Consider the following 23,392-nt stretch of genomic DNA (forward strand, 5'->3'; position numbering starts at 1 on the left):
TGAAGATTCGGACACAACTGAGAAACTAACACTTTAATACTGGAAATACTTCAGATTCATATTGATCTATTTTTATATTAGTTACCTTTGGTTTTTATTTGATGCTACATTCTCCTCTGACTTCCCTGGAAACACATTCCAAGGGAAATTTGTATACATAAAATTTTGGGAAGTGTTTGGGAATAGCAGCTATAAGGAACTGAGGAAAGCAAGATTGGACAGAGGGAGAAAGTCACCTGTGAGCTTTTACAGCAGAGACCCCAGGTTATCAAGGGAGCTTATAACCTTAATGGGGCCTCAGAATTGTCTTAAGTTGTGGCAAGAACCCCAGCCTTTGTATCCCATGTTGACTAATCACTGGATATAGACTGCCCCTGGGGAGAAGGCACATGGAGAGTAAGGTAGCTTCCTCCAGCCCAGCATGATTGCCTGGAGAGGGATGCAGCCGTGAACTGCCTGCACTCAGTGCTCTTAAACATTGGAGAAATGGATCCTTCAGTTTTGAAAAGGTGCATAACCCCCACGACCACCAGAAAGGAGCTTGGAGGTATGTAGCTAAAGAATGCCAAGGATGTCTGCTCCGTATCTCATTTGCTACTCAAATTATTCATGTAACTTTGAATGCATGATTAAAAAAAGTAAAAGACATTTGTTGATACAATGAAAGTACAAGTAATAGTTGATAGAAGAAAACCTGTAAGACGTTCCCCAGGGTCTAAAACACTAATTATTGATTAGCATGTTTGCACTAAAAGAATATTTATAAAGAGTATAGACACAAGGCAATGAATTTCTAGAAGTTGATTTCTTTGTTATGTGATACATTTCTTAAGAAGGGAGAAAGGAAAGGAAATCACAGGAAAATTATTTCACCTATTTCATTGATTACATGGTCAAGCCTTGACCAAATTCTAAAAAGCTAGGTAGCAACCTTGTTATCATCAGGGACCAAAAGTTTGTATCACAAATGTTCTATCACAGATGTTCTTCTCAGATAGCATGTACACACAAGAAAAATCATAAAAACAAATCAGCATAGATACACGATTGAATAAACAATACCTTCAGCCTGAAAACTCTGCATTGGGACTGAATAGCCGATAGTATATTACAGGCAGTGTTTACTTGGCACAGTACTGAAATTCATACATGTTGAAACTGTGAAAGGTGAGCACTGTCTTAATAAGTTTTATTTTAATTATTGATACTTTTATTCACCTACAAATTTGCCTCTCTTTTGAGAATTATTCAGTTGTCTGAATCATAGATTTTAGACATTTGCTTTGTAAAAGAAGAGAACTTGTATAGTTTTCCTCAGACTGGTAAGTATCTGAATTGTTTCCTGGGTGAATCTTGAAAACCTAACAGAACTTTCTGGAGCAAACTGTTAGTGCTTGCTTCTTATTTAGAGATGCATAGTTTTTATAGGAATCTTCATAATATTGTATTCTAGTCAAATGCTAGTTGCTCTTTCATCTTCAACTATTCACTGTAGTTCCAAAAAGGATCACCATCTACATAGATATGAATATATGATTGGTGAAGACCATAGTTCATATTTCATATATTATTGTTTAATGAAAAAAAACAAGTTTAGGCTTTTAAATTCTGTTATTAAAATAATTTTCTTTTGACTTCAAAAAAATGATAAAAAGTAAAGTTTCTAACTCTGCTCAAACTCCAGGAGATAGTGAAGGACAGGGAAGTCTGGAGTGCTGCAGTCCATGGAGTTGCAAAGACTAAGACACGACTTAGTGACTGAACAACAATTCTGCTCAATGTTGTTTATGCTCACCAAGACTGATCTATCCAGTATACATAACAGGAAAAAATATAATATGAAATAAGGGATAGAAATGCCAGTATGAAATATATCAATTTTCAAGGGCACTGGGGAAATTGAATTCTGACTAGAAAACAAAATGCTTAACACCAAGAAGTGTCTTAAATTAATTTTAACTATCAAACTTTTAAACACGAGTCAGCAACTTCTTTATAAAACATGTCCTGATATTTTGGAGTCAACAAATTTGTGGATTACAAACTATAGAAGCCCAGAGCTTTCTTGAAAAATCACGTTTGTCAGTCACCCTTGTTTCTTTGATAAGACTCAGACCTCAATTTATTTTCCACTTTTCTTAAGATCATCTCTCATTCTTGGTTTATCACTCTCATTTCTCACGAAGATACAGAGTTTCCTTGTTTTCATCACTAAAGAACAAGTAGAAAACAGTTTAATGTATCAGTGGCCTTTGGGTTAACTCTTATTGCCCAACCGGTGGTACCCCCAATTCAAACTGACACCGCTAGAAAATTAGAGCCCTCTCCTCATGGTCCTTTGTGTTAAATTCATTAAAGCTTTAGAACTACTGTGTTGCAACAAGACTACCAAATGTAGAGAGTTCACCACAGAAAGGTACTTGGAAAGATGAGAAACAGTAACCCACAGTTGAGTGAATTACCAATTCCAGGATGAAGGCTAAGGAAAAAAAATTAAGAAAGAGCTGGATGAAAAAGACTTTCTTTCTGTTAAGAACTCTGCTTAAAAAGAAAATTTGAAGAGTTTTTTGATTAAACTACTATGATTGTTCTTATTCCTATTACCACAATAAATGAAACCAGGTTGTGATAGATTAGATTTTACTTTTTAATTCAAATTGTTGTTGGTTTGGGAGGGTGTTTTTTGGGGGAAGAGGGTTCTGTATAGATAAGATAACAGGCTAAAAAAGAAATCCTCTCTCTTTGAAGACGCTGCTGCTACACGAGTAGAACAGAACACAACCTAGGTCCTTTTCAGTAACTACAAGTTGGTTAATAGTCCCGTAAAGTCCAAACAAACTAGCCATATAAAACTTGATTTTTAGTGGGAAGGTGACTTGCTTAGGACTATTAAGACAACAAGAGGATAAGAGTTGGTTCCTGTTTTCTCTTAATAGAAGCACTGCTATAAAAACAGTGCTTGAACTATCATGAAAGCTTTTTACTTGCCTTAGCTTAACAGGCTAGCAGACAAACTATATTATTGTCTCTTAAAGCTGAGATGAGTAGAAGAGCAAACTGTCATAGGTCTGCTTGGAACACTGTTGTTGAAATTCTCTTGACTGTTCTTTAAGGTTTGCAGTATGTGTACAGTGCTTGATGGTTTACAAACTCCATCTGTATCTATCACTTTTCACCCCCACAAAAACATTGTTACTTAAGCGGAGATGATATCTGACAGATTCAAAACTTGTGTGACTCAGCCCTGCCTGCAAGGTTTCAGTAATTCCACCTTCCCCCGCCCCTACCCCTCCAACCAGGTAATTTAGTTCATGGAATATTGTTCTGTGACATGTTTCTCTTTGCCAGTAATCATGAAAATAATCAGATGCTGGACAAGTCCTCTTTCTCAAGTTATATTAAGATATTTTATTAATAGAAGATATAATACAGCACATGTATCATGCTGTACACCGGTTATAGCCACTGAGAATTCCCAGGCTAGGTCAGTTTGTAAAAATCCTATTCTATTTCCCTGCATATAAAGCCTGAAGATATGTGATATGTTGTCATTTAAGCTGCATCTTCTAGGAGGTCATCAGATTTGACTGAAATATCTTTGCTGGGTCCTTTCTACAAACTCCTACCTTTATATGAGTAAACACACTTAGTATTTTCCAGATTTGGCTCTACTGTAGCTAACCTGGTTTGGACACCTGTGTGTGTATAGTGATTATCTTGTTTGTCTATGATGTGGGCTTCTAGTGATGTGGGCAGAGCCTAGGATTCTGAGCATGTACTCTTTGCTCCCTGATTGCTATTTGTCGGAGCAGCCTATCAGGTGTTGCTTCCCAGCAGTCCATTCCTCCCCGTGGTGTACTTTGAAATTGTGCTTCAGTGTCCTTGCAAGACTGTATCTATCCTCACAGTCTGTAGCTATCCCCACCATCAGCTCATCAAACCACATCTGCTCAGTTACCCTGGTATCATCTATTTGTCTCACCTGTGGGGTTCCAAGGTAACACACTGTGCTGGAAGGCAGGGTGCATACCAAGACATTCTTGTTGACGATGATCTTGACTTGCCATTTCATGTTGAGCCTTATTTACATCTACACGAGAAGAACCAGGTGGTTTTTTCTAATTCACCCCTGTCTCAAAGCTGTGGGTTCGACCCAAACCCTCGTTTTGTAAATTCAGAAGCATGATGCTATTTTGGTGTTTTACAGTCTCCAGAAAAGCGTATTTATCTTCTGAATCTAATTTTATTCTAATGTTCATTCCTTGCAGCCGTTGGGCAAGTTGCTGCTTACAAGCATCAGCTAGCAATTTTGTATTGTAATTTCAAAACATAGATTGCCAATGCCTTTTCTATACGGCTTTATATAGCTTTTCTATTCTGAATAGATGCTAAAACCTAGATGCCACCTAGTGATTCACTGGTTGCATCGCTAGTAAAGAACTAGAATTCTATCAGACCACAGTTGATTCCCATGTGGTAAACAACATCTGTTTCCAAATTTCACTACTGAAAATAATAGGATGTTATTTTGATCATGAGTATACCTCTATTTCCTTCTCTCAAAGTAACTTAGGATAGTGATGGAATGGCATGTAAAGTGCTATTTCAAATATTTAACTTAAAAGACATCTCCATAATGATCATTTTGTTGAGTTTCCCAGCATGTGAGTTCACGCCACTTTGGGAAGTTCCTTATTGATCATGCCTGGTAAGGAGCATAGCTTCTTTCACCTTCCATAAAAGGAACTTGTAACAAAAACAGCTCTTTTTCAATTAGTAATCGCTTGAGCAGTTAGCTACTGCTAACCATGAAGCATAGCTTGAGGATATAGGTCAACTTTTATAGTGACTACAGACCAAACTTTGAATTTTGTAAAAAAAAAATAGTGTGCCCCAACATTTCAACTCGGAGAAGGCAATGGCAACCCACTCCAGTACTCTTACCTGGGAAATCCAATGAATGGAGGAGCCTGGTAAGCTGCAGTCCATGGGGTCACTAAGTCGGACACAACTGAGCGACTTCCCTTTCACTTTTCACTTTGATGCATTGGAGAAGGAAATGGCAACCCACTCCAGTGTTCTTGCCTGGAGAATCCCAGGGACAGGGGAGCCTGGTGGGCTGCCGTCTATGGGGTTGCACAGAGTCGGACATGACTGAAGTGACTTAGCAACAACATTTCAACTAATGTTTGTAAATGTCTAAGTGATGTGCTAGACATTCTGATATTCACTGTCTTACTTAAGCCTGGGAAAAACCTATGACATATGTAGTTTTCTCCATGGTATAAATCAAATCAATGAGCCTGTGAATGGTTCAGTAACTGTCCAGATATGCAGCTAGTAAGTGATATGGAAAGTGAATATCATCATAGGCCCTATGTTTTCTTCTAGTCTCTTCACCACATTATGACTATTTCATATTAAACTTTTTGTACAAGATCATCACTGGCAGAAGCTGTGACCCACAGAAACTGGTCTCAGAGAGATGGTCTTATAAAAAAATGTGTAATTATTTTCTATCTGCATTTTTTAAATCATGTGAGGAGAACTTAACTAAACTGCTAGGAATGTTTGCTAACATCTCCTTTCCTTTTCTATCCATGATCCTTTATACCCTCACTTTCTCTGAGTCTTCTTATTTAAAAGTCCTTCACAAAACGTTCTGTCATCCCTGATCTTCTGTAACTTTTCTGTCTTTTAACAAAGGACACTTTTCTCCTAATCTCACCCTCTTACCTTTCTACCCACAATCCCAGTGGTCTTTCATTCTCAACATTCTTATTAGGCATCACAAAAGCCCAAAGAATCCACCACAAGGCAGTAGGAGAAACCTCGTGGGAACGTGCTGAGGGTCGATCAGGGGATGGCTCTAGTGGACAAAGCCAGTACCATCTTTACCAAGCAGAGGGATAAGACAAAGCTGGGAGTATGTACGTAGTAACAACTTTTCCCCAACAATAACAAACTGGAGATCTTCATAAGAAGGACCTTTTTAACAAATCCAACACTTGCTTGGAAAAATAAGAATCATGCTGTGCTACTCCATTCCTTTTAAGTTTAGCATCCCTGCTGCTGCTTGCCTTAGAACTCCCCATGATAATCAGTGAGTTACACTTCTAAGATGACTTTGTCCAGCCTCTGCTAGAATCTCTGCCCTAGTTCCCATACATGTCATCATAGCAAAAATATTTTGTCTAAGTTGTTAGCAAGAGAGGTATTTTCAAGTGTGCCTGCATGGTTCCTAATGTGAATTCTCTCAGTAGAAAATGAAAGCCCAGCTCTGAAAGCCCAGCTCTGAAAACTACACTCTTGTATCAGTTAGATATCTCAGAAGAGGCTGGATAACAAACAAGCACAAATTCTCAGCAGCATGTAATAATAAGCATGTGTCTGGCTCATGATTTGTGGGTCATTTGGGATTGGCTAATTTAGGCTGCACTGGGTTGGGTATACGATAATCTCAGCTGTTTACTCATGTGACTGGGGATCAGCTGGGGATCAGGCTGAGTCCACAGGGGCAGCTTAGTTCTGCATGTCTCCCATTCTCCTGCTTCCTGCCCATGTTCTCATGACAGTAGCAGAAGTGCTGGAGAGCAAACTCAATAAGGCAAGCATTGTTCAGGCCTTTGCTCAAATCGGGTTCTTTAATGTTTCATGGCCCAAAAAGTCCCATGAACAAACGCAAAGAAAAGGAGTAAGGAAAGAGATTACCCATTCTTATTAGGGCAAACTACAAGGCATATGACAATGAGCATGGATATGGGAAGAGGAGGTAAAGTGTTGGGAACACTGATAGAGTCTACTGTAGTCATTGATCGATTATTCTTGAGTGTCATCCTATTAAATTAAAAGATGCTTACTCCTTGGAATAAAAGTTATGACCAACCTAGACATCCATATTCAAAAGCAGAGACATTACTTTGCCAACAAAGGTCCATCTAGTCAAGCCTATGGTTTTTCCTGTAGTCATGTATGGATGTGAGAGTTGGACTGTGATGAAGGCTGAGCGCCGAAGAATTGGTGCTTTTGAACTGTGGTGTTGCCCCAACAATTCATTTCCCAGTTTATTGGCCTGTGGTGCAGTGAGCAGAGTGAGCTTGGGCTCAGTAACAAAACTAGCAGAAGAAATCATGCTTCTCAAATTTTTCTATCAAATGGCTGCTGCTGCTGCTGCTAAGTCACTTCAGTTGTGTCCGACTCTGTGGGACCCCATAGATGGCAGTCCACCAGGCTCCCCCGTCCCTGGGATTCTCCAAGGGACAGAGAACACTGGAGTGGGTTGCCATTTCTTTCTCCAATGCATGATGGGCATGAGGGCAAAACCCCACCATGCTGGATTAACACATGAATTTCCTACATTTCTTGGTACTGTTGGCTTCCTTGGCTTCTATCAAAAATAAGTTCGTCTTTGATTGTTGTGAAGAGTTTTTGAACCATATTTATAACTTTCATTTCATATAAGTCAAAAAGATATCTTCAATCACTTTAGCATGTGTAGACCCATTTTTAAAGTCATCATACATATAAGAGTAGGTGTAACTCACTTCCTGAGAAACATTCTGAGAAAACAGCACTGATAAAACATGGGCCCAGTTTGCAGTGTTGAAGATCCAGATAGTTAAACATTTTCCTGTGCTTTTGACATCTATCTTTTCTGTGTGTGTATATCTGTTGAACTCATCAAAGTCTAAAATATTTCAATTCAGCATAAAATTGCAGTACCAATTGTCACATGGCGTATATTTTATCTTGTGCTGGGACGGAAACGCATATCTAAATGCATCATGCCTATGCTCAGAAGTAATGCAAATCTTCTGTCTTGCCACTGCCAGAAGTAAATGAAAACGATAGTAGATAAAGGCTAGAAACATTTTTCTGTTTTGCACTGATGCAAAATTTTGTGTGTAGTGATCATCATCGTGCATTAAGCATCCACTGTAAGCCAGACATTCTAGATGGGCAGAATATTGAAGGCATAGTTTCTTCAACTCTCATTAATCAAAAACAAATAAACCCAGTTTAAAGTAGTTGACTAAAGAATAAACATTGAAAATTTTAAAACACCTAAATATATTCTATGATTTATGAGCAGAACTATATACAATCACATAGTTTTTTCAGCCTATTACAAGTCTCCACTAAAGACTTATTTACCTAATTAGATAATTGAACTGTATCTATGCCTGCACATGGTTGTTACCTTATGCGAATTGTGTATGAACTGTGTCCATAGTGTACAGACTAGAGAAATTCATGAATAACAGGTGTTTTAATGATTGTTTTTATTAAAAGCCTGCAGAAATGCCCATGTCAGAACCACAGAGTAAAGAAAGATCAGTGTATTAGAAGGAGCTGGCCAGATGGAGGTCCATAATGAAGGTCACCACTGCCCTGATGGAATTTACCACTGCTCAGAGTATGAGTCTCTGTATTACCAGTGTAAGAATTTGACTCAAGCAGGAGGTCTCATTCTGGTCAGAATCACAAGGAACTGAAGCACCTGCATGAGGTGATCAGTTCACGAATGGAGAACCACTCCACTACTGTGTCCAGAATGTTGCTGTCCTTTAGCAGTCCCTGGGGGAGCTGATGAATAAATGGAGTTTGTGAGGGATGTGCCAAGTAGAACAAAGGGAAGTGTGAGGAATCTTCTGAAGATATGACTTCCAGTTTCCAGGAGAACAAAAGATCTTGATCTACACTGGCAGCCTGTGATTCCTAGATTTTTTCTTCTTCATTCTCAAAGCTGCTGCTGCTGCTAAGTCACTTCAGTCATGTCCAACTCTGTGCAACCCCACAGACGACAGCCACCAGGCTGCCCCCGTCCCTGGGATTCTCCAAGCAAGACCACTGGAGTGGGTATTCTCAAAGCTAGTGGTGATACAGAAACCTAGGGTTCTGTGTAAAGATTATTTTGTGGGAGATGGATCCTCTTAAAAAGAGAGAACAAAACTTTAACTGCTGCTCTCTCTACCCATTCTCTCCCTGTTACGATACAGTTTTAGCTTCTTCAGTCACTTCCCAGTCCTGCCTCCTGGTAATGACATTATTTCCCCTTAGTGGAATATTGGGAGTTCCCAAACTCCCTGTCACTCTTTTATTGAGAATCACAGAAGGTCAGTCATCTAGGGATAATCATAAGTCATAAGTAACTTTTACTAAATTCTCATCATATGGTATTATTTCCCTCATTTCCTTAGGAAGTTTTCAAAATTACAAGTGAGAATTTTACTCTTGACTAGTAGGTACTGTCTTGCCTGGAAAATCCCATGAACGGAGGAGCCTGGTAGGCTGCAGTCCATGGGGTGGCTAGAGTTGGACACAACTGAGCGACTTCACTTTCACTTTTCACTTTCATGCATTGGAGAAGGAAATGGCAACCCACTCCAGTACTCTTGCCTAGAGAATCCCAGGGATGGGGGAGCCTGGTGGGCTGCCGTCTATGGGGTTGCACAGGGTCGGACACGACTGAAATGACTTAGCAGCAGCAGCAGCAGTAGGTACTATTATATGGTACTCTACATCTTAGAGCCTGAGGTAGATTAACAAAACTTTTTATATTTCAATGCAATATTGAGAGAAAAACCTACATAAAATATATATAAATAGGCAAGCCTATATTCTTTTTTAGCTCTCATAAACTCTTTACTCCATGTGTTTTCTAAAATGTTATTACTTGCGTTAGAGATAGCTATGACATCCATTGGCAATTTCATGCTCTTAAAGGAATCAACTTTTAAAGAAATACAAAAGGTTTTGTACTATAATTATGGAACATATGTCAATTTTCATGCAAAAGGACTAACCCCATGTTGCCATTAGAAACAGAAGTTAACAAAACAGAAAAGTTTAGCCAGAGAAATATCATATACTTGAAAATCACTTTTTCCATTACACAGAAAAGAAGCATGTATAAAGATGCAGAGTGTAAGGTCCTTTCTTCATGCAGTTCTGCTTATTTTTTATTTATATAAAGAGAAGCAAAATAAACAGTGCCACTTCAGCCTATCATTTGGAGTTTAAGTTACCGGAGGAAAGAAATCATGACTTTATCCTGGTAGAATTTTCCTTGAAAAGCAGTTGAATATTAAATCATGAATCACTAGTTTCTTAAAATATCTTTTAATATCTTGGGTAAAAATTGTAAAATAGCCTGCTCTCTGATTTTTAAAACAATTATTTGTATTCATGCTTAAAATGCAATTTGTGCAAGAGGATTTCTTTTTTGACTTTTTCCTTCCCTTTAAAAAAAAAAATTTAGACTCCCTAACATAGTCAATAACTCTGAGAAAACTTGAAAATATTTATAACTGAACAACAAACCTATAGAAGCCCAAAGGCAATTACCTCTTGTATAAATATGCCTTAGGCAGATTCCAACTAGTTTTTAAGAAGCAGAAGTTTAAGCTTGCTCAAGAATTTTATTCATGCAACAAAATTTGCATTATCTACCCTTATTTCCTGCCCTCTTCTCTTCTGGTTCCTCTCACTTCTGTCTACCATTTTTCAATGTAGAAAGCATTATCTGGCCACAGCTACACAGTCAGAAGTCTTTGAGAAACATGTACCTGCGTCCTCTTGTTTAATTAAACACTTGCAGCCCCACTGTTTCTTACCTTTAGACTCCAGTGTGTGTTCTTAGTTTAGATTACTCTAAGAACTCTCTCATTTAGGTAATATCAGTATACAACATAGGCTACAATTTCATCCTTACCTTAGAATCTCTGCAGTTCTTTTTTGCCCCTTTCAGGTAAATATCCAATAACTAGGAATTAATTTGTACTTGGGATAACTATTTTCCAAAGTAACAGTCTTGGCTCAAAAAAGACTTTAGCTGTTAATTATCTGTTAAAAATTATTGAAGTTTTTGCTTATATTTTTCAAAGGTAAAAGATTTCTAAAGATAAATATAAAATATTTGAGACCATAACAGTGAAAGTATAAAACATCATGTTTGAGTGTTTGTTTACATTATTCAGGACTAATCTGAAGGTTTTCTGTGTCATGCAGAAAAACAGTTCCTTTGTAATTAATCTATACAGAGTGTATAGAATTGGGATCCAGAAACAAGTTTCTTCTTTTTTACTTCCATTTTTGACAGGATAATAATATATTCCCTTGTCCATTTTTAATCTTATCCTTTCAAGAGGGAATCATAGTAGAAGAAATATCAGTATCAATACAATTGAATGCCTCTGAACCGCTACTAAGTTACGATCTCTTCTTCTGTATAGTACAAAGAAATAAGGCATTTCTTTGCCTTCAGTTTACTTATAAGTAATTCAAATAATAACATATACAGGAAAAAATAATAACATAAGTGGTTCATGGTTCAAGAGTTATTGCAAGAACATTCATTCAACAACTGTTTATTGAGTTCCGAGGATGTGCTAGCTGCTAAGTCGCTTCAGTCGTGTCCGACTCTGTGCGACCCCATAGACGGCAGCCCACCAGGCTCCCCCGTCCCTGGGATTCTCCAGGCAAGAACACTGGAGTGGGTTGCCATTTCCTTCTCCAGGATGTGCTAGGCACTCTGCTAAATGAGGGTATTCTAAAAATGAGGATAATTATGAACAAAAATGGTTGCTTTCCTTTAGGGAGATGAGGATACAGAAGTGATATACTGAGTGATAGAAGTCCTTTTTGTTTATCCTAAGAAAAGTGAGAAGGCATTGAAGGCTTTTAAATGGAGGGTTGACATGACTGGTTGTGTGTATGTTTTGTTTTGTTTTGTTTAAATCACCCAAACACCATGAGGAGAATTTAGTGGAGAATTTAAAAATAGAAGATGAGAGACAGAAAAAAGGCATGCCCTATTCCAGGCTATAGATGCGGTCTTAGAAGTGGGGTGGGGGTGGGGGGGTTGTAGAGGAGAAAAGGAAAGGGTTATTATTTCCTTCTCCAGGGGATCTTCCTGACCCAGGGATCAAATGCAGGTCTCCTGCATTGCAGGCAGATTCTTTACCATTTGAGCTATAACGAAGTCCTAAATTCTTAGTCGTGTCTGACTCTTTGCAACCCCATGGAATAGTCCATGGAATTCTCCAGGCCAGAATACTAGAGTGGGTAGGCTTTCCCTTCTCCAGGGGATCTTCCTAACCCAGAGACTGAACCCTGGTCTCCCTCATTGCAGGCGGATTCTTTACCAGCTGAGCCACCAGGGAAGCCTAAAAAGGAAAGAGGAAGATAGAAAAAGGAAACAAAATAGATAGAGTTTGAAAAAATCACTAAGAAATAAAATCAAAAGGATATGATAATCAGAAACTAGGGGGAAAACAAGAATTAAATCTACTCTGATTCCTTGTTTAAAGGTTGAAAGCCATGCTTTTTGGCTTAATTGATGGCTTATGGTGCTGTTTACAAAAATAGAAAACACTGGAAGAAACGTGTATTTGAGAGGAAATTTTTATGAATCTAGTTATGGAAAAATTCAGTTTGAGGAGCCTACAAGACGTTTAGGTTGAGATGTCAAATATTCAGTTAGAAATAAAAGTCTGGCAATAGAAGAAAATGTTAAGCTAAAGATTTGAAAGTCTTCATCAAATGAAGGCATTATATATTTTGATGAGCTCTCTTATCAAAATATACAATGGAAAATAAAGTGATTTAGATTAGGATTCTCTCACTATGAATTAGAAAACTCTGGCAACATTTCATGGGAAAGAGGGCTGGATCATGAAAAGAGGTAGAATATAGATAAAGAGAGAGAAATAAATGAAATGGCAGGAACAAAATAAAAATATAAATAAATAGATTGTAAAGATTTTGGTTACAAGATAAATACCAACCCAAACTGGCTTAATCCAAAAAAAAATTGGAACCTATAAATTCACACATAACTGAAAGTTTCAGGGTATTCTACCTGCAAGCAGTGGTCTGTCCATGGGTGATACCCCAAGATCAGAACTCAGATCCTTTTTTTTTCCAGTTTTTTTTTTTTTTTTTTTTTGGTGTTGACTTAAGTTCTGTCAAGTTCTCCTCTGATGATCCCAAGATGATTGCTAGTAGTTCTAGATGCTATATGTTCATATGCTCATGTCCAGCAAGAAGAAGTCTTGTTTGTTTTTGCATAATAAGACAATGAAAACCCCAGAATGGAGATCATTGAATTATTAAGATTGTATGCTTATCCCTAACATTGTTGGTAGAGGTTGAGATACACAGATTATTTTTAACTAGTCCAGGTATACCTCTGGAGTGAAGATAAATCCTCTCACTAAACTACTCAAAGTATTAGGAAAGGGGGATAGGAAATCTAGGTGTTACATTATAAGAAGTCTTAAATTCCGAGTTAAAGACCTTATTCTTAATTTAACATACCAAAAAGAGTTCTTGTATTTTGAACTGAAGCAAGATCCAATGAAATTATTTCAAAAAATTAAGTCTTGAGACAACTATGGTACATATGGCAATGTTTAAAAAAAACAAAAACAAAAAAAGAAATCTGTTAAAAGAGCCTACAGCAATACTTTAGGAGAGAGAAAGTGAAAACCAAACTGTGATTGAGTAAATATGTTGATGAAAGGACGACAGTAATGAAGTAATGGATATGACAGTATTTCAGATGAAGAATCCATAGGACTTAGCAAGATAGTAAGAATAAACTTTACAGTGGAACGTCAAAATCTTCCACTGAGATTTCAAATAAGGTGATAACTTTGGCACTGAGGCAAAAATGGAATCTTTTCTTTGACCCTTTACTTCTAGTCTTAGCTCTGAGCTAGGCTTTGCTTTTTTTTTCTTTTTTTTAAAAATAAATTTATTTATTTTAATTGGAGGCTAATTACTTTACAATATTGTAGTGGTTTTGCCATACATTGACATGAATCTGCCATGGGTGTACATGTGTTCCCCATCCTGAACCCCCTCCCACCTCCCTCCCCATCCCATCCCTTGATCATCCCAGTGCACCGGCAGGAGCACCTATTCTAATTAGCATCCCTTGTGACCTATTACTCCCCACACGCACAACTTTCCTAGAAGTCAAAAGAAGGCAAGTTCCAAACTCAGAATGAAACCTCCCCTTCACTCCACTGAATGAGAACTTACAGATTACATGACTGCTTAGCAAATTTTTTTTTAGCATTTTGTCAACTTACAATGAGTGTTAGCAAGCAACAGAACACCCAGTGGTTTAAACAAATACAGTTTCAAAGGAAGAAGTTAGTAGTGTTGGTTGTGACCTATTACTTGTCAGTAAGAAGGCTGATATCTTTGCATTTCTCTGGACTTTCCGTATGTTTTATATCATGGTGACAAGAAGACTGCTCTGCCTCCAAGTATTGTAGCCTCATTCAAGGCTAGCAACTGTGTGGTAAAGAGCAGAGGAACAGAAATCTTTCTGTTTATCAATAAAGCAAATTGCTTGCCTGGATTTCTTTCCCAGTGTACTTCTTATAGTTCATGGGCCAGAACAGGGTCACATGACCACTCTTAGCAGTAAGGGAGACCAGAAAGAATATTTGATTTTTTGTTCTCTATTTTGTGAATCATAGCAAGAAAGTTGGGAATGTTTTTTGGGTGACCAAACTGTAAGTTCTACAATGAAAACCCATCATTCTACAGTGTGCTCTGTGCTTACATATGTATTACACTCTTATTTTGTATTTGACTTTGTATTTCTCCATACATGATGCCTTCTCTACCCGTTGGGACAATATCTGCATGATTAATTTCCAGTTTTGAAAATGGATCTTTCATTCTCTTTTCCCATTAGCTACTGCTAACATCTGTTTAACTCACGCACTAAAGAAGCTAGAATTTTGGCTTCCCTAAGTAGGCAACATATATTGACTACAAAGGATATTATTTTTATTTATGTCTAATTATCTTGGGAACCATTATCTATGTGTAGTAAAATATAGCAAAAGTACTAAATGATTCCATAGGGATTTAGTGAATATATCGTCTTATCTTTTATGAGGTGTGATAGAGTCTTGCATAAGAATATATTTTTAAAAAGCCTCATCAACCTTGACTTAGAAAGAAATTCAGCACCAAAATGTAGCACCTGCATATCAAAAATAAAATTAGTAATTATATCACTTGATGCAATGTTTAGAAAAATAGTCAATTAAAGCAGTATGAATTCAACCAGAATCCTCTGCAGGCAAGAGCATCATGCAATTCTGACTTCACAATGACATGAAATTTTAAATGACAACTGTGCTAAATCAGGGAGCAGCAAACCCAGGCCAAGTTTAAATTTAGTAACACTGCTAGTTTACTGAAAATAACCTTCTCCATAGCAGATTCTCTATGAATTTCAGGTGACCGACTACTTGTTTTTCTATTCTGTTCAGAGGTAATCAGGAACCCAGAGGCTTCAGCGTTGTCTTCCCTTCTCAATGGCATTTCTGGTATCCACTTCAGGAGTCTCCTTGGCCAGCCTTGATACACTCGGAAATTAAACAGAGGATCCACTGCACATATTCTTCTTGAAAATTTTCATCGTATATGTTCAGAACTTACCAAATAAGCATAAGGATTTGAAGGTAAGAGAACTTTGGAAGTAACTCACATTCTTATGTAACTCTTAATTACATCAGAAAGTGAAAATTAAATCTATTTTTTAAAAATATACAAAAGTAAAAGAAATAGTTGAATATAAGGAAAAATAGCTAGCTATGTGTAGTGAGTTCTACAGCCAAAAAAAAAAGGGGGGAATAAAATACAAAGTTTAAAAGTTTTATATGTCATATAAATATAAATACAAGTGTGGCGCAGTGGTTATCTTGATATCTGAAATCAGTTTCACACAAAAAAGCATGGCATACAGTGGTTCTCAAATTTTAATATGCATAAGAGTTAAATGAGGGGAGAAGGAGGTTTATAAAATGCTGATTCCTGGGCATATGTCACAGAGAGATTCACTATGGTCCATCAATTTGCATCTTTTACAGCTACTCACCCTCAGATGATCCTGATGAAGATGGGGCTTAGACCTTTAAGAAACAGAGAAATTAGCATTTAAAATAATGTACTTCTAATTTTCAAACTACATTAGAAGGGATTTTATGTGGCTTGTTTCCTACAGTCACAGAGTAAATAAAGAAAGCATACTTTAAATTAGTGCTAAATTAGTATTCCTTTTTTGACCCCCCAAATTGAATTATTAATCCTTTCTAATATTCTTTTTTTTTTTAATTTCGTATGATGTGCTAATTCCCAGATGTTCCTATCTCTCTTTTAGAGCGACAGTCCTGTCATTGCTCTCTTCAGCTGTTTCTGTGTTCCAAATAATGTTTTGGTTTATTCAGATGTCTATGGATCTAATTCTAAGAAATATCTAGATGATAATAATGAACTACTGCTGAGGCTGGCTAAATATTTCTTTCTTTTCTTTTTGTGAGGGTTTGTCTTTTCTCTTCATTTTGAAAACTCAGCCTTAGAATTCAAAAGAACAGATCTGCGTAATATGCCTTTAGCTACTCTTTTTTCCTCTGCAGCTTAAACCTTAAAAATTATGTGCTGTATTTATAACAGGTTACATGTATGTTTGTTGAATATCACTTTATTTTTTGTTTCTGTATTTCATTTAGCAACTTTATCTTTATTATTTGTGATTTTAAGTTTATAAAAGATTTGCTTATTTCAGTAAAAGAAGTGATTGGTATGGACATATTCAGACCTTAAATTGTGATGATTTTTTACAGATTTAGTATGATATTTTTATAGTGAAGAATGAAGTTTTTAATCAAAATCCGTTGAATTTCAGGCTTATTGCCATTTTCTGTTAGTCTTTGTAAGAACTTATTCATATTGTATAGATTTTCTTGTCCATAAAATATCAAAAGGCAAGAATAGACCTTTAATCAAAAAAAGTGTGCCCCTATAACTCGTTAGCTAAGCATGTTATTTATTAATATTACACAAAGAAAATTAGTATAGTCATATGCATAAAATGAAGCAGCATAAAAGTTTAAAATATATATATAAAACTGAATCACCTTGCCACACACCAAAAACTGGCACAACATTGTAAATTAACTATACTTCAATAAACATTTTTAATAATAAAATGAAATTAAGTAATAAAGTAACTAAAAGATTTGCAGAATTGTTTTAACGATGAATTTTCATGCACATTTGCTGTCAGAACTGTCCTCAATAAGATTGCCATCTGATGATAAAGTTCTAAAATTTGTAGTAAACAAGATAATAAAAATTCTTAAATATGTAGTACCTAAGTTTAAGGTCAACAGAGTCTCCAAATAAGATTTCATCAAGTTTTTAGTGTAGATCTTCTATAATACTTCTGTTTCAAAAAAATAGAAACTACTCTTGGACCCTTTTGTGGAGAAAGAATGGAATTATGTCTTCGAATGAGCCACATTTATTATCATTGGTGTATTTATCTTAAATTGTGGCTCCATAAAGAAAACTTACAGTGTAGTTTTAGGGAACCTGCCCGGTGGGCTGCCGTCTATGGGGTCGCACAGAGTCGGACACGACTGAAGCGACTTAGCAGCAGCAGCCGTGAAACAACCAACCTCCATTCTCGTGAAGTAAAATATACAATAAAAGAGTAAGTTACAGAAACTTTATAGAAGCATAAAGTTTTAGAGCAAAAATGGAGCATTGAGAGCTTGTAGCCTAGTCCCTTCATGTACTGCCAAACTTACTGATGAAAAGCTTAATACAAAAGAACAGTAAACATCAGTCTGGTCAGGTATGACTTATTAACAAGGAGAAACTAGCCAAGTATTTTGCAATATTTATGTCTTGCATGAGAAAATGAAGTTTGAAGAAGCGAAGAAAGTACCTGGGTACTTATAAATATAATTCAACTTGAAATCATGAATTATTTTAGTTGTCAGTAGATAATCTACCATGACATTAATCTAGAAATGAAAGTAGCAAATTTAGGTTTATTTCAGGCTGGCCTGTCTGTATCTAGAAGTCTGATATTGAGAGGGAAAAAGAACTGAAAGAAGCATTGAGCTTTAGAGCAGTAGAGCTATCTGGGACCATTCGATATAGGAGAAAAGAGATTCAAATATATAAGAATCTCTGGGAAGTATTAGTGTTATTATGAAACAGTGTAATAATGATATTTGTGAGATGTCCGGGATAATTAAAATGTGTTTATTATTCTCAGTTTAAGAAATTGGAAGATCATTTAAATTTATGTAACAAAAGTAAAGTTATTAATGTGGCAAAATACTCATAATATATTGTAATGGAAACAACAAATTATAAACCATGTTGTGATGTGATTCTCATTTTTATTAAGAAAAACTACAATGCATAGGAAGAAAATTGAAATGATCTACATCATAATATTATTCATGGTTATGATCAGTTGATGAAATTATGGTTGATTTTTATTGCTCCTCAGGATTTATAAAACTTTTTTTAAGTATATCATACTACAGTAATTTTAGCATATTTTTAAGGGCTGAGAGAGTATTTAGTTATCTGGGAAGTTCACTTTCACAGAACTGTAAGATAGCCCTGCTAACGTTATCTAAAATAGCCTTTAAGCAAGGTGCTTGCATCTTGTAGTATTAAGCTGATTTGAATATGAGAATATTTACTTCCAATTAGGTCAAAATGAATTTTAGATGTAATTCTTAATTTGTGGAATATTGCAGAAGATAATTTTCTCAAGTTTATCTCCTCACTAAACAGTAAAATTTTTGAATTATGACATTAATTTCTTAAAATAGTCTTTATTTCTATATCATGTAATTCCAATTTGTTTTCAAGAATTTTCTAACTATAATAGCTTGCTCCATTTGGAAGATAATTTTATATATTTGGTTACATTAGTGTTAATATGTCTTTGTTCTTTAAATCTCCAGTGTAACATACGGTTAGTCTTACCATTATTACTACCAGCTGCGGTTGGCCTATGATTTTGTTCATTCTGTTTGAATCCAAAGTAATTAGCTCTTTAGTTTAATGACAATATTTGTTAATGGGTTTTTAGGCCCAAATTCTGGTGTTAGAGAGTGGGTGGTATATTTGAAGATAGAATCTGGCCCTTATGTTTTAAGCATAAGCTGTGTAATTTGATTTCAAAATGATGGTTTAGAGAGTTTACAGTAGGAAAATGAAATCTGCATTTATCTGAAGTTTGTCAGGTTCAAGAAACAGAAAATGAAAGTGAAAATTTATGTAAATGAACAGCAAACCTACTCTAAATTCTCCAATACAGCTATTCTATTTGGTATATTGTATCATTTCACACATAGTTGGAGTAAGAAATGAAATATGTCCTGCCACATAAGGGAAATTACCTAATGTCTGCTTGTAATTATCATTTCATTTCTTATGAAATACTTTCGATCATTGTATTTTTCCAGCTTTATGGAAATGTAATTGACATATAACATTGTGTAAGCTTAAGATATACAATGTGATGACTTGATACTTTTATATAATGCAATTACCATGATACCATGATTACCATGATAAGGTTAGTTAGCACATTCATCACCTCACCTAAGTAAAAGGAGATATCTTAAATGTTCTCACCACACACATGAAAACTTATCATTGTATTTTTGAAAGACTCATGAAGTGGAAAGAATGTTTGCTTGGGGATCGCTAGGATTCAAAGTCAGACTCAGTTTCCTGGTAGTGGAGTGACCTTGGGAAAATCTCTTTATCTCTCCTTGGGCCTGTTTTTTCTTCCTAAAATGATGCCTTTGTACCAGATGATCCCAGTAGTCACTCTAAAATAAGTCTGACTTGCTTTTAAAGAGTGTTATGGGGAAGATGCAGCTTCCTAGGTGGGTCAGTGATAAAGAAGCTGTCTGCCAAGGCAGGACACACAGGAGACACGAGTTCAATCCCTCAGTCAGGAAGAACCACGGAGGAGGAAATGGCAACCCACTCCAGTATTCTTGCCTGGAAAATCCCATGGACAGAGGGGCCTGGAGGGTTACAGCCCATGAGGTTGCAAAGAGCTGGACACGACTAAGTGACTGAGCACGAGCATGATGAGGAAGGCACAGAGAAGGCAAGGAAAAGGCAATAACTTGAGCTAAGTGAGTAAACGGATTATTAGGTCTACTCAAAGGTGCTCTGGAGAACTTTCCTACAATGACTTGTTACTTTTATTCTGGAAAAGAGAGATATTGGGAGAGTCTATGTAGAATAAGTTATAGGTTACTCTGTTAGAAATTTACAAAGAAATCAATTTTGGCAAAACTTAACAACAAAATGAAACCTACCTAGTAACAATTGAGATATCCAACAATGAAATAGGGTGCCTTGGGAGATAATGAATTCACTCACCATCATTACAGGAAAAGAAAAGGGGTACCAAGGATTTGATGACCTGCCAAACTGGCTTCAAGGTAGAGGCACATATGTGCCTAAAAGTTAGAGGCACATATTCTGGACATAGTAGAATTCAGCAAATATTGTTGAGCCCTTCTTGAAGCAACTATTAGAGGACAAACCCCATCAAACCAAGAGATGACTACAGATACTGCTGCAAAAGGACTGCTTGTGAGCATGGAATGCATTTAATTCTAAAACAAATATGGAGTTTAGGGTGACACAAAATAGAGCATAAAACTATAACATCATATAGAACTAAAGTAACTGACAAAATTATAAGGACACAGCAGAAAGAAATTGGTGCATAAAGTTAGTTGACTGCTTTATTTGCAATATGAATCAGTAGATACTATTTAAAGCTGACAAATCAAGTCATAAAAATATAAGCTAGAAAAAAGATTTTAAGAAAAGTCATTTTAATGCTCAACTTTAGGTGGCAAAGAATGAGAGGAGAAATGCTACTTTTTCTATAGTTATAAATTAGAGGAAAATGTGTACTCTAATAAGTATTCTTAAGAAGTTACATGCATATACTAAGCAAAGAAAACATCATAAAATGAAAGTCTTTTAAGACTTTAAAATCTGTAATAGAAGCTTGAAAATATTATGACAAAATAGGTTGTCATATCTTTCATATCAATAAATGGAAAGAAATACATGGATTTTTTTTTAACAAAATATTTTCAGACTGGATCACAGTGCAGAACCAGGATACAGATACCAGGATACAACAAAACAAAGTTATTCAAAAATTTGAATGTGAAAGGATAGGTGAGATAGAGTAAAGGGGATGGACAGGCTGTTAAAGCAATAGTCTGGACAAGCAGTGAGAAGGAAAGTGGAAAGAGAAAGACATAGATGCAGTACATCTTTTGAAGGAAGAATTACCAAAACTTGAACTCTAACTGGTTAGAGGGGATAACGAAGAAAACAAGGGCCTGGAGCCTGACCCTATGTGTTAGTGAGAAGGCTATATAAATTGGATTTTTACTATAATACAACAGGGAGCGGATGGAAAGGTGAAGGTAGCAGAGTCACACAATAGCAATTGCTGGTGCTGGGTATTGAGATGAGTCACACTTCACCACACTACACAGAACCCTGCAAATTCCATGAGGAATCTCCTTTCAGAGCTTTATGGTCAGTCTACCATTATGGTAGTTGTTGGCACTTAGTATTTTAAGATTTATAAAAATAACATTTTCTGTTCACATTCACAATTACCCTTTGGATATTCAATTCAAACTTCCATTTCCCCTGATGTTTGGTACTTTTCTGATGGCATGTTTCTAATTGTTTGAAAACAACTGTGGCTAATGGGATTTTTGCTTCAATGAAATACATAGGATATCACATATTTTCTCTGTCTCTATCAGTAGATTTCAAGCCTTTTTGACACTGGATTTTTACTTCACAACCCAGTACACATATCCAACTGTTTAGTCCATTAAAATGATACTAAAAACAATTTAAAAGGTGTATTAGACAAATACAATCTAAAGAAATTAGGAGGTAGAATCTTAATATCATAAAAAGTGATGTTTAGGGTGAAAGGTATTAACTAAAAAAAAGAGAAGCTTTCTGTGAATGCTGATGTGTAATACATAATAAAGACATACAGTTAGGAGTAAATAATGACTTTAAGCAAGGGCCACCATAGGAGTTTGTTCAGCAGACAAACTTCTAAAAATATCCCAAGAAATATCAATAGTCCATATTTTAGGTGCTGGACTAAAATGAAAGAATGTCACCTTCTATATTATAATGCAAAACATGTATACGAAATTTATTTTCAAGAGAAAGTTTTGATATCAAAGATAATTAAAACTATTAACCAAGAATTAGGCACTTGATTATCTACCATTTTCTTCATTTTCAACAAAAAGTGTTACAAGTTGCTTCTCTTTGTGAAAAGAAAGATAGCTTCCACTAAGAGTGTAAATGTACACATTATACTTGTTTGATTTGAAGAAAAGTGGGATGTTTGAATTCCCCCCACCCCAACGGGTATTCTTAACAGCAGGGTATAATTTCAGAGTTTTTGCAGTCAAGAGGTTTCTGCTGAGCAAAAATTCTCATTCAATTTAGGAATGTAGATTATAATAATTTTCCTATCCTGCTCGCAGCAGGTTTCCTGGCTTCATTTTCCAGACTCCTAAGTTGAGTAGAAACAACTAGGTAACTTCAGTTCCAGGTTAACACATCCTTTAAGCATATCCCATTAACTCAACTTAGTTATGTTGTAAAGCCGCTTAGCTTCACAGTGAAATGGAATACAGTTGAATTGCTTTCCTATTGTAATACCTATTTATAATAAATGCAAAGTGGTTTGTGATGGCAAACTTTGTAGAGCATAAAAAATTATGAGGGGAAAAAAGCTTATTTTTTCTGACCTAACATTATAAAGAAATGCCATGTGTATGCCAGCATGTGACAGTCCTATTAAAACAAAAGGAGAAAATATTCAAAAAAAAATTTAATAAGCTATTATATTTTAGAGTAGCATCTTTTTCTAGATGGCATAATTTTTCTAATTTGCATGCATTGTCTTCAATTTAATTTCTTTCTCGCTCGGCCTCAACTTCAACCATATGCCTCAAAATTTCCTTACTTTGAGAAAGTAAAGATTGCTTAAATACCATCTTTTTTCTGCTAGTATTAGAATAACCATATCTGTGATAAATTCAAAGTAAATTATGTACACCACATTATTGTAATGTAGGTTACTAAGATATTGGCCTCATCTTTTGAATACAAAAATTCTAGATGGCAGTTTTATCAAGTTGGATCAAATCAAATAGATTTGATGGGTGTCAGAGTCACTATTTGACAACCATGAGCTCTTTTGACTTCATACGGATACTCAGGGAGTTCACTTTGCTTTCATTAATTGCTTTTCTTTAGCGAGTAAGGTACACGTGCACCATCCCATGACAGCTACATTTTCATTGTGCCTGCTCAACACTGCCAAATTCAATGACTGATTTTTTTATAGCAAAAGAAGTAAATGTCCAGCCAAGTCCAATATGAACTTTATAAGCTGTATTGGCTTGATGGGGTTTTTTTATGTGTAGCACTGTGATTTTAGCTGAAAATC

General features: G+C 36.0%; 1 protein-coding gene across 4 annotated transcripts in view; it reads left to right on the forward strand.

The window, feature by feature from the left end:
* Nucleotides 1–23,392, forward strand: part of HS3ST5 (heparan sulfate-glucosamine 3-sulfotransferase 5) — a 291,447-nt gene that overhangs the window by 94,008 nt on the left and 174,047 nt on the right. For all 4 annotated transcript variants that reach the window (XM_070376398.1, XM_070376399.1, XM_070376397.1 and 1 more), the window contains one exon: nucleotides 15,303–15,494. The gene's annotated coding sequence lies outside the window, so the exon portion shown is untranslated. The remainder of the gene's footprint in view (nucleotides 1–15,302; nucleotides 15,495–23,392) is intronic.

This window comes from Bos mutus, chromosome 9 (genome assembly GCF_027580195.1).
Source record: "Bos mutus isolate GX-2022 chromosome 9, NWIPB_WYAK_1.1, whole genome shotgun sequence".
NCBI classification, from domain to species: domain Eukaryota; kingdom Metazoa; phylum Chordata; class Mammalia; order Artiodactyla; family Bovidae; genus Bos; species Bos mutus.